Genomic DNA, 11,108 nt, shown 5'->3' with positions numbered 1-11,108 from the left:
GAAGCATCCTAAGCCACATCCAGTTTTCCTCATAAATCCTCATCTTCTGGCCAACAGACATATGAAAAATGCTCAAAATCAGTAATCATCAGGGAAATGCAAATCAAAATCACAACGAGATATCACACCTGTCAGAAAGACTAACATCAAAAAGACAATAACAAGTGATGAAGATGTGAAGAAGGAACTCCCACTCACCACTGGTAGGAATATAAACTGGGATGACCACTGTGGAAAACGGTATAGAAATTCCTCAAAAAATTTAAGATAGGAACACCATATGATGCAATAATTCTACTACTGGGTATTTACCCACAGAAAATGAAAACATTAATTTGAAAAGATATACGCACCCCTATGTTTATTGCAGCATGATTTACAATAGTCAAAATATGGAAGCAACCCAAGTGTCTGTCAGTAGACAAATGGATAAAGTGTGTGTGTGTGTGTGTGTGTGTGTGTGTGTGAATATTATGCAGCCATAAAATAGGAGATTGTGCCATTTGCGACAACATGGATGGTCCTAGAGGGTATTCTGCTAAGTGAAACAAGACTGAAAAAGACAAATATATGATTTCATTCAGATGTGGAACCTAAAAAGCATAGCAGATGAATAAACAGCAGAATCAGACCTGTAAATACCGGGAACTATCTGATGGCTGCTAGAGGAGAGGGAAGGTGGTGATGGGCAAAATGGGGGAAGGGGAGTGGAAGATACAGCCTTCTCATTACAGAATGATTAAGTCACAGGAATAAAAGGCACAACATAAGGAACAGTCAATGAGATCGTATGGTGACAGATGGTAGCTACACTTGTGAAAATGGCGTAGCATACAGACTTGTCAAGTCACTATGTTTGACGCCTGAAACTAATGTAACATTGTGTCAATACACTGAAATAAAGAATTTTAGTTAAAAAAATCCTTCTCATCTTCCAAGTTCTCTCACATCCTTCCTGCTGGAAATGAAGGACTCTAAGATAGCAAAACCGTAAGATGGCTCCCTGAATCACTACTGGAGGCAAATGCCTCGTAATAATAGCCCACCTTGCGTTAGGCAGTGGTGGGAACCAGAAGCCAACTTTTATTGTCATAAGCTGGTGAGATATTTGGGGTGAGTGAGCATAAACTTGAATAACAGAAAATACATGTATAAAGAGTTTTATTGTAGTATTTCCAGTGGCAAAAATGCAAAACAAAGGAAAAAAGTGAATACCTGTCAATAAATGAATGGTTAAATAAATTTGGCCTCTCTATGCTATATAGCATATCATACATCTACTAAGATTTGCTTTTGAGATATTATTAGTACATATTTTTATGTCATAAAAATGAATTATTCAAATTCATATGTATTTGAATACTTAGTGGAAAATTACAAACGTACAGAAGGATGTCTACCAGCTTGTAAGCATTGGTGGAGAGGGTGTCTGGAGAGGGGGAAGAAGAGCACGTTAAAAAATTTATTTTGTTTAAGTTTATGGTTCATGATAAATAAGTATGGTTTGAAAAAAAATACTGGAGGGGCACCTGGGTGGTTCAGTCAGTTAAGTGTCTGACTTGGGCTCAGGTCATGCTATCGCGGTTTGTGAGTTTGAGCCCCACGTGGGGCTCTGTGCTGACCGCTCAGAGCCTGGAGCCTGCTTCGGATTCTGTGTCTCCCTCTCTCAGCCCCTTCCCCACTCATGCTGTCTCTCTCAAAAGTAAACATTAAAAATTTTTTTTTAAATACTTGAAAACATAAGATTTTTTTAAAAATGTTTATTTTTGAGAGAGGTGGCGGGGCGGGGCAGAGAGACAAAGAATCCCAAGCAGCCTCCATGCTGTCTGCACAGAGCCTGACGCAGGGCTTGAACTCATCAACTATGAGATTATGACCTGAGCCAAAATCAAGAGTCAGACGCTTAACCGACTGTGTCACCCAGGTGCCCCGAAAATACAGGAGTTTTAAAAATATTTGTTTTAAATATGCTTTTGAAAAATTCTTATAATTCTTTTTATGGTATAATATTTTCTTATTTTAATTTAACAAATGTGTAGTATTTAGAATGAGGATTACTTGTGAAGTGCCTCCCCAAACCAGGATAGACAAACCTGAAATACATCAAACACAGGCCTAGCCATGTTTTAGAGACGGTGAGCCCAGTTGGGGCTAACGTCAGCTGGCGCCACGCAGGAAACACCTCTTACACTTTTGTCTCCTCTTCTGATCTTCCGTGTTGGTTATTTATGTCTTCTTCACACCGTCAGCATTTTCACAGGTCTCCTGTGTGAATCCACGTTGCTTCTCTGCTAGAGATGCCCAGATCCACAGCCTGCGGCTACGCACCTGGGTACTTTGGTCCCCCATGCTTGAAGAGTTAGCCAACTGGTCATTCATGCTTACCAGCAGCCCAGAGATACACCCTGTTACCCTGGCTCTAGATAGTAGCACGTTAATGATTCTAGGATTTTGAGAAGCCAAAATCCCCTTTCCATCCCTTTTACTCTCCTATGGTGTACCAACATCATTGTACTCCCAGAAATCAGAGTAGAAACCACCCCCACCCCAGTCTGGGTAAATACAAAGTACTTTCCTTTCCAGACTGTGCATAGGGTCTCTCCAAGTCCCACCCACCTGAGTTCAAAATCTTCCACTTCTCCCTCCCCATTTGCAATGTTTAAGGATATGCAGAGGCCCAAAGTGAGGCCCTGCTCACTGTGTAACATTGGTTATGCTATTTTCAATTTAAATTGCATGTTTAATTTTAACTTTTGAATTTAAAAGGCAAGGTTTTTTTCATAATAGGGTTTTACACTATTTTTTAACGTTTATTTATTTTTAAGTGTTCATTTTTTTTATATATATAATTTATTGTCAAATTGGTTTCCATACAACACCCAGTGCTCATCCCAACAGGTGCCCTCAATGCCCATCACCCACTTTCCCCTCTCCCCCATCCCCCATCAACCCTCAGTTTGTTCTCAGTATTTAAGAGTCCCTTATGGTTTGCCTCCTTCCCTCCCTGTAACTTTTTTCCCCCCCTTCCACTCCCCCCTGGTCTTCTGTTAAGTTTCTCAGGATCCACATATAAGTGAAAAAATATGGTATCTTTCTCTGCCTGACTTATTTCACTTAGCATTAATACTCTCCAGTTCCATCCACATTGCTACAAATGGCCAGATTTCATTCTTTCTCATTGCCAAGTAGTATTCCATTGTATATATAAACCACATCTTTATCCGTTCATCAGTTGATGGACATTTAGGCTCTTTCCATAATTTGGCTATTGTTGAGAGTGCTGCTATCAACTTTGGGGTACAAGTGCCCCTATGCATCAGCACTGCTGTAACCCTTGGGTAAATTCCTAGCGGTGCTATTGCTGGGTCATAGAGTAGATCTATTTTTAATTTTTTGAGGAACCTCCACACTGTTTTCCAGAGTGGCTACACCAGTTTGCATTCCCACCAACAGTGCAAGAGGGTTCCTGTTTCTCCACATCCTCTCCAGCATCTATAGTCTCCTGATTTGTTCATTTTAGCCACTCTGACTGGGGTGAGGTGGTATCTCAGTGTGGTTTTGATTTGTATTTCCCTGATGAGGAGTGACATTGAGCATCTTTTCATGTTTACACCATTTTCTTTTTTTTTTTTTTTTTTTTTTTAAATTTTTTTTTTTTTTTCAACGTTTATTTGTTTTTGGGACAGAGAGAGACAGAGCATGAACGGGGGAGGGGCAGAGAGAGAGGGAGACACAGAATCGGAAACAGGCTCCAGGCTCTGAGCCATCAGCCCAGAGCCCGACGCGGGGCTCGAACTCACGGACCGCGAGATCGTGACCTGGCTGAAGTCGGACGCTTAACCGACTGCGCCACCCAGGCGCCCCTACACCATTTTCATCACAAATGTCTACTTTTGTTCTTTATGAGTTTATTGAGTTTACTGGGATGCCTGGGAATTAACCACTGTTTGTAATAACATTTCTGTGGAAAAATGTGTTCCAAGTTTCAAACACTTGCTCTTAAATGTATGTAAACTTTTGAGAAAAAGAAAACGTATTCTTAAGTTGGAATATGTATTAATGAACTTTTAGTTTCCAAAAGGGAATTGCCTTGAGTTCAAGCATAAACCCAAGTGTCTTCATATATTCTGCTGTTGACAAGTTAACATAAGTATCAGATTTATGAGGAAAAAAGGTAAAATAGTCATATTTATTTAAAGGAAATGAAACTTCCAACATGCTGCCTTGATTTTAAAAGTGTTTAATCACTTAGAATTTTCAGTCTTTGGTTCCCATTTTCCAGTGTTAACTGCTTGCCGTTTTTTTTCCACTAATCTTTCTTTGGATGTTTTACAGATTCAGTACCTCTTTTCTCCCTTCCTGTACAGCTTATCTGAAAAGTTCCTTCCTGCATGCCTCATCTGAAAAGTTTTGAAATGTCTGGCAGTAATATAAACAGTAAAAGAGTTAGAAAAATACTGAGGAATTTAGGTCATGTTAAAAATACGAGTCAGAAAACAGGGGCGCCTGGGTGGCTCAGTCAGTTAAGCATCTGACTCTTGGTTTCGGCTCAGGTCATGATGTCATGATTTATGGGTTCGAGTCCCACGTCAGGCTCTGTGCAGGCAGTGTAGAGTCTGCTTGGGATTCTCTCTACCTCTCTCTCTCTCTCTCTGCCCTTCCCCCACTTGCACTGTCTCTCTCTCTCTTTCTCAAAATAAATAAACTTAAAAAAAATACGAGTCAGAAAATAGTATAGCTGAGTTTAGTGCAGAGAAATATGTATAAGATACTATCTTGTACAGTGGTTTAGACTGGATTGTAATTTGACTATTAGTTTTCTAGTTAAAAAAAAAAACAACAAAAAACCCTCAACCACTCATTAGAGTCACTATATAATAAAAGCAAAACATACAGTTCAAGGTAAGCATAATTTAGTCAAAAGAGATCTGAATTTTGCCCAGGGCTTCCACCTAATAGAGGGCACTCTAGAATGTCAGGATGTCATCTTAGATAACATCCTGACAACAGCTGAAAGAGAATTTCTTACCAATGGTTCATAACATTGGTTACACCACTGTAACCAAACTCTTAAGTTACAATTAAAATCAATTGTGTAGATTTCTTGATTTGTAGTGCTTAGGGAATCCCTACATTTTCATTAGTAATGCCTGTAGAAGTCATTTTCTATATTGAGGTATACACAACTAATCATCAAATTGAATGATTCTTGTAAAAGTAGATTAGGGGTTTGTGTTGGGAGTCCTCAAGACCATTCTGAGTTTTGGTAATTCCTTAGGAGAACTCCCAGGACTCAGCATGTAGTTATACTCATGGTTATGATTTATTATAGTGAAAGGATACAGAGCATAACCAGCAAAGAGAAAAGGGACATGGGGCTAAGTAAACCAGATGTAAACTTTCAAGATTCCTTTCCCAGTGGAGTCACACAGGATGTGCTTAATTCTTCAAACAACAAGGTGGGACAAATTGTGGGAAACAATCAGAGAAACTCATTAGAGATCGAACACCCAGGGTGCCTATTGGGGTCTGATCATATTACTTCCTGTCTTGCACATACCTAAATTTCAATCTCTTAGAAGAAAAGCAGAAGATGATCTTGTTTGTACAGTTTAGACACTGAACCACTCATACCAGTTAGTGGTAGGAAGCTTCTTGAAACCCATGTGCCCAGATGCCAACTAAGGGCCAACACTATAAGGAGGATTTTTAATTTTTTAAATGTTTTTATTCTTTATTTTTGGGAGAGAGAAACAGAGCATGAGTGGGGAAGGGGCAAAGAGAGAGGGAGACACAGAATCTGAAGCAGGCTCCAGGCTCTGAGCTCTCAGCAGAGAGCCTGATGCAGGGCTCAAACTCACAGACAGGGAGATCATGACCTGAGCCAAAGGTGGACGCTTAACTGACTATGTGACCCAGGTGCCCCCAAGAAGGATTTTTAAAGTATAAGCAGTTAGGACTGCTATGTTAACGTTTTTTCCACACCCAGATAATTAAACTTATCTAAACACTCTGGAAATAACTTATTATAAAGCTCCTTATATATTTGCCTAAAGAAATAATCTACCTGCTTTAGTGCTAGTTCATTAATTTTATTAGTTCTCAAGTCATGAATGATGCTAGTGTAAATTTAGCCTATATACTCTACTATACTGATTAAGAATTCACTGATCAAGAACTTCGGAATTTAAATATTATGTTTTCGAATTTGAATAAGAAACTTCTTACGTGTGAAATAGGTTAAATGGAATTTTATAATTTCATGTGTCATTCTCAAACAAGTACGCTGATTTTACTAGGGTCTTTATTTGATAAGGGGGTATTCCAGCTGTGGATTTAACCACTATTTCATAGCACAAAGAAATACTAAATATAATGGATTGCATAGCTTGATTAACTTGATTTTGATTTATGTTCTTTTGAATTACAAGTGCCCCTAGAAGAAAGTAGCTATTCATCTTTGGCTAGTTACTATTTCAGCACATGAGGAACACTGATGAAAGAAAAGAACTTACATGTCTTATTGTATTTCACATTCCTATGCCAGGGGAAAGGGCAAAGGAATATTTAAGATGTGCCATTTTAAAAAACTGTTACTATCAAGAAAAGAACTGCAGAAGCTTACCATCTATGTTTTCTTCTAGGGGTGTTAGGTTTATGGTTATGGGTCTTAGGTTCAAATCTTTAATCCATTATGAGTTCATTTTTGTGTATGGTGTAAGATTCTGGTCCAGCTTTATTCTTTGTTTATGTGACTGTCCAGTTTTCCCAGTACCATGTATTGAAGAGATTGTCCCTTTCCCATTTTATATTCTTGCCTCCTTTGTTAATTGACCATATAGATGTGGGTTTATTTCTGGTGTCCCTATTCTGTTCCATTGATCTACATATCTGTTTTTATGCCAATACCATGCTGTTTTGATTACTATAGCTTTGTAGTAGTTTGAAATCAAGGGGCATGATGTGTTCCTTCTCAAGATTGTTTTGACTGTTCAGGGTCTTTTGTGGTTCCATATCAAATTTTAGGATTGTTTGTTGTATTTCTGTGAAAAATGCTGTTGGAATTTCGATAAAAATTGCACTGAATCTGTAGATTGCTTTGGTCAGTATTACATTTTAACAATATTAATTATTCTAATCCCTGAGCATGGAATATCTTCCCATTTATTTATGCTTTCTTCAACTTCTTTCATTAATGTCTTACAGTTTTCAATGTATAAGTTTATCACCTCCTCGGTTAAATTTATCCCTAGGTATTTGATTCTTTTTTGAAGAAACTGCAAATGAGATTGTTTTCTTAATTTCTTTTTCTGATAGTTCATTATTAGTGCATAAAAATGCAACAGAGTTTTGTATATTACTTTTGTATCCTGCAATGTTACTGAATTCTTTTATTAGTTCAAATAGTTTTTTGATGGAGTCTTTAGGATTTTCTATGTATAATATCATTTAATCTGCAAATAACAGTTTTACTTCTTTCCTTCCAATTTTTGATGGCTTTCATTTCGATTTCTTGCCTAATTGCTCTGGCAAGGGCTCTCATACTGCCATATTATTTTTATATTATATTAATAGATACATATTAAGCGCTCTATACAAATAATCTTTGTTTCCTCTCCCCTTCCATCCCCCCCCCCCCTCAGCTTTTCTTTTACTGGTAAAATTTTTGGTTTTGCTTGGATGGCTGCTTGTATACTAATACCATTATGTTGTACCCTTAGTAATTTTCTATTATCTACTATGAGAAATCATCAAAATTGGCTGACCACCTTTTCCTCCTTCCTCCTCTTACTCTCTCCCAGCATCTGATGTGAAGTAATATCTTCTTATTTTCAGGTAATAACTATAAGGCAGTCAGCTTGCCTGTTCTACTTTTCATATGTTCTCCCCATTTCACACCCCCTCCTCCTATGTTTGATAATTGTACTCTCCACCTCATTAGAGCATGTGACCAATAACATATTATACCCTGTCCTTTGTATCCATTATTTTGTCTTAGTTCCATAAGTCAATATATATGTAATGGTTCCCACCAGTCCTGATGTTGATGTCTGTCTAGTCATTTTGGTTGTTGGAAGCTTATTCTCCGGTAGATATCTTAGGAAGGGGCATGGAAACAATATTTCTTTAGTTCATGAATGTTCATAACAATTTGTCTATGGTCTTTATACTTGAATATAAGTTTGCATGGTACAGAACCCTTAGGCCACATTTTCTTGCCTTGAGTGTGTTAAATATGTCACTCTACTATCTTTAACCCATTAAGGGTTGAGGTAGAAAGATTTGGCAATTGATATCATTTCTCTTATAAGTGATTGCATTTTTGTTTTTGGGGTTTTTTCCTTGATATAAAAAAATATTTAAAGTTATTCTTTAAAATTCATTAGTGGGGTGTATAAGTGGTTCAGTCAGTTAAGCATCTGACTTGATTTTGGCTCAGGTAATGATCTCATGGTTCATGGGATTGAGCCCCATGTCAGGCTCTTTGCTGACAGTGCAAAGCCTGCTTGGGATTCTCTCTCTCTACCTCTCTGTCTCTGCTCCTCCCCTGCTGGCTCTCTCTCTCTCTCTCAAAATAAATAAATAAACATTTAAAATTCATTCATCTTACTAGAATAATTCTTGATGTCGGCCATTTTGGGGTCAGTTTTTTCAGGCACATGATTTGCTTTTCAATAGATTTTCCAGGTTTCTTTTTGTTTTGTTTTGTTTTTGGTCAGGAAAAGTTTCTTAGATTATTTTCACATTTGTTCTGTTCTATTGCTCTGGTTCTCTTCTTTGGGTATTTCTGGATATTCATATGTAGGAACTTTCTTTGTCTTCTTTATCTTACTTTCAAATCCTTTTCACCCTTTCCTTCATTTCTGTTTGATTTTTAGCATTTTTCTTCTCTTAGAGTTCTATTTCTGTTAAGACACTATTTGTTGCTTTTATATGCTCTATGTTCCTTCTTGTTTATGCTTTGTTAAAAAATATTTAGTTATGTCCTGAGTGTTTTAATTTTTCTCCTCACATAAACCTGTTTCACATTTACTTATGAGGAAAACTACTAGGCCCAAGTAACAGTGAAGCTACTACTGCAATAATGAATGCTTGCCACATGCATTTTAAATCAAAAGAGCAGAGACTTAAAGGTACTTATGTCACCCACTCAGGACCTTGGGCTCTCCAAGCAATAGAAATTTACTAGAGGCCAAGCTGGAGTTTCCAGGCAAGGCTTTTATTGGGGCTTGGGCTCCCCTGCAAGGGACATAGCACAAACAAAAGGGTCCTTCATGCTGGCTCTCCAAACAAAGGCTGAGGCAAGGTTTTAAAGAAACTGACATGGGAAAGGAGTGACATCTAAGCATGTAGGGGCGGGGAAATACAAGAAGTTCGGCATGCAGGTACAGCGGACAAAACATGCTTCATCATGTACCACATGTCTCATTAGCGTGTTAAATCCCCACCTCTGGGCGTGATTTTTAGTATTGTAATGAGGGAACAAATAGGTGAAAGGGCAGCACTGGAGTCCACCTTCGTGCAGACTGGTTTGCTTGGGTCTTTGCCAGTCTTCCTAGTAGAATCCCTTCTTTGGGAAGCATCCTGCTTCTGCATATCTGCAAACATGCTACTCAACAGGCATAAGGTTTCAGCTGTCCAGGAACACTGGATTTTGTGGTCAGGACTGAGGGGACTCAAGTCTAGTCCCTGGTCTGTCTCACGTAAAATTCTCTGAATTAGATCTCTGGAAGTAGAAAAAGGGCAGAAAACTGGATGAAAGTCATACAACCATTGTCTGATCTCCTCTACCTCATGCTCAGAACCCCTGAAAGTTGCATTACTTCCAGAATTGGAGGCATGTTCCTGTATTTCAAGGGCATCTTTCTCCCCATGTTAATGATTAGAACAAAGGCAATAGCTATGGAAGAGGTATTCCACTAATGAATAGAGAACTATATCAGAACATCAAAAAGGAAGTGACCTAGAAAATCCTGTTTTTTTCAAATATCAGATGCTTTATTATTATAGTTACATGCAGTGGAGAAAGCTCCACCTCTCAAAGGCTTAATCCAAAACCTTTCTGTTGCTATTCATGCCAAACAAGGCTCACCGTATTTCTGGCATCATTCCTGAACCTAAGAGATCCAGCTGGCTTTTTAGGGTATTGGAAACCTTTATTTTGTGACCTCATCATGGATTTCAACACTGCCAGCTATTTAGTCAGACAAGTAGGCCTCTGATCAATTTAGACCTCAGCATCTTTTTCGTGGGATTTTGTCTACAGGGATAAGTTTTTGCACTTCAGCCGCCTTTAATGGAAGGAGATCCTGATTCCTGCAGCAAACAGTCATTAGAAGCTATAGCAACTGGTATAAACCCTTGACGACCAGTGTTTCCAGCACTCAGTGCCTGGTTGTATCTTTTACCACCTTACTGAGCATCTATTTTGCTTTTCTTGGGTCAGTAAGAAGGTCATTTCTGGCTCAGAGGACTTTTAAATTTTCTTGATTCAAGTGGGGCATTTAAATTTCCTTCTGCTACACAATCTGCATTTTCCCTTTCATAATATTCTGTAACATTCAGTCTTTTTGTTTGCACAAGATTGCACCTTTCTAATGTTTTACATTGCCTTTGCCTCTTTTCCTTTCTCATTGTCTTCCTGTTCAATGAAGGCTATCATGTGCTTAATCTGCTATGACATATCTATATTGCTGAGGGCCATGGCAAAGGCCAAGCTAGCCCAGAGATGAATGGGTTCCAGTTGGTCTTTGAAGGGACAGATGAAAGAAGATTAGCAGAAATCTTGGTTTCCCGCTTTAGAACCCCAGGTTCTTGTTTTGCAGTTTTTGAGTTTTTCTAATGCTAATTTATGTGGGTCTTTTTTTAATGGCTGCTATATTTTCTTAAAAATTTTTAGCTTATTTGGAAATATTAGATTTTACAGTTTCACAATGTGTTTGCATATCTTTCTGAAGAGTTTTCATCATTGTGTGTGTGTGGGTTTTAGTCTCCTTAGTTCTTCTTTTCTCATAATATTTTTTTGCATGAAATTTGGCCACAATTCTTTTCTACTGCTTGTTTGGAAAATGAAATCAGTTTTCCCACACTTTTATAATGGGGAACTC

The 11,108-nt window shown here is 38.2% G+C and overlaps 1 protein-coding gene across 1 annotated transcript in view; it reads right to left on the bottom strand.

The window, feature by feature from the left end:
* The window catches only part of UCHL3 (ubiquitin C-terminal hydrolase L3), a 100,113-nt gene that overhangs the window by 74,357 nt on the left and 14,648 nt on the right, over window positions 1-11,108 (bottom strand). The window lies entirely within an intron of this gene.

The sequence above is a fragment of the Leopardus geoffroyi genome, chromosome A1 (assembly GCF_018350155.1).
Source record: "Leopardus geoffroyi isolate Oge1 chromosome A1, O.geoffroyi_Oge1_pat1.0, whole genome shotgun sequence".
NCBI classification, from domain to species: Eukaryota; Metazoa; Chordata; class Mammalia; order Carnivora; family Felidae; genus Leopardus; species Leopardus geoffroyi.
The sequence above is the reverse complement of the archived record's forward strand: the minus strand, read 5'-3'. Positions and strand labels throughout refer to the sequence as shown.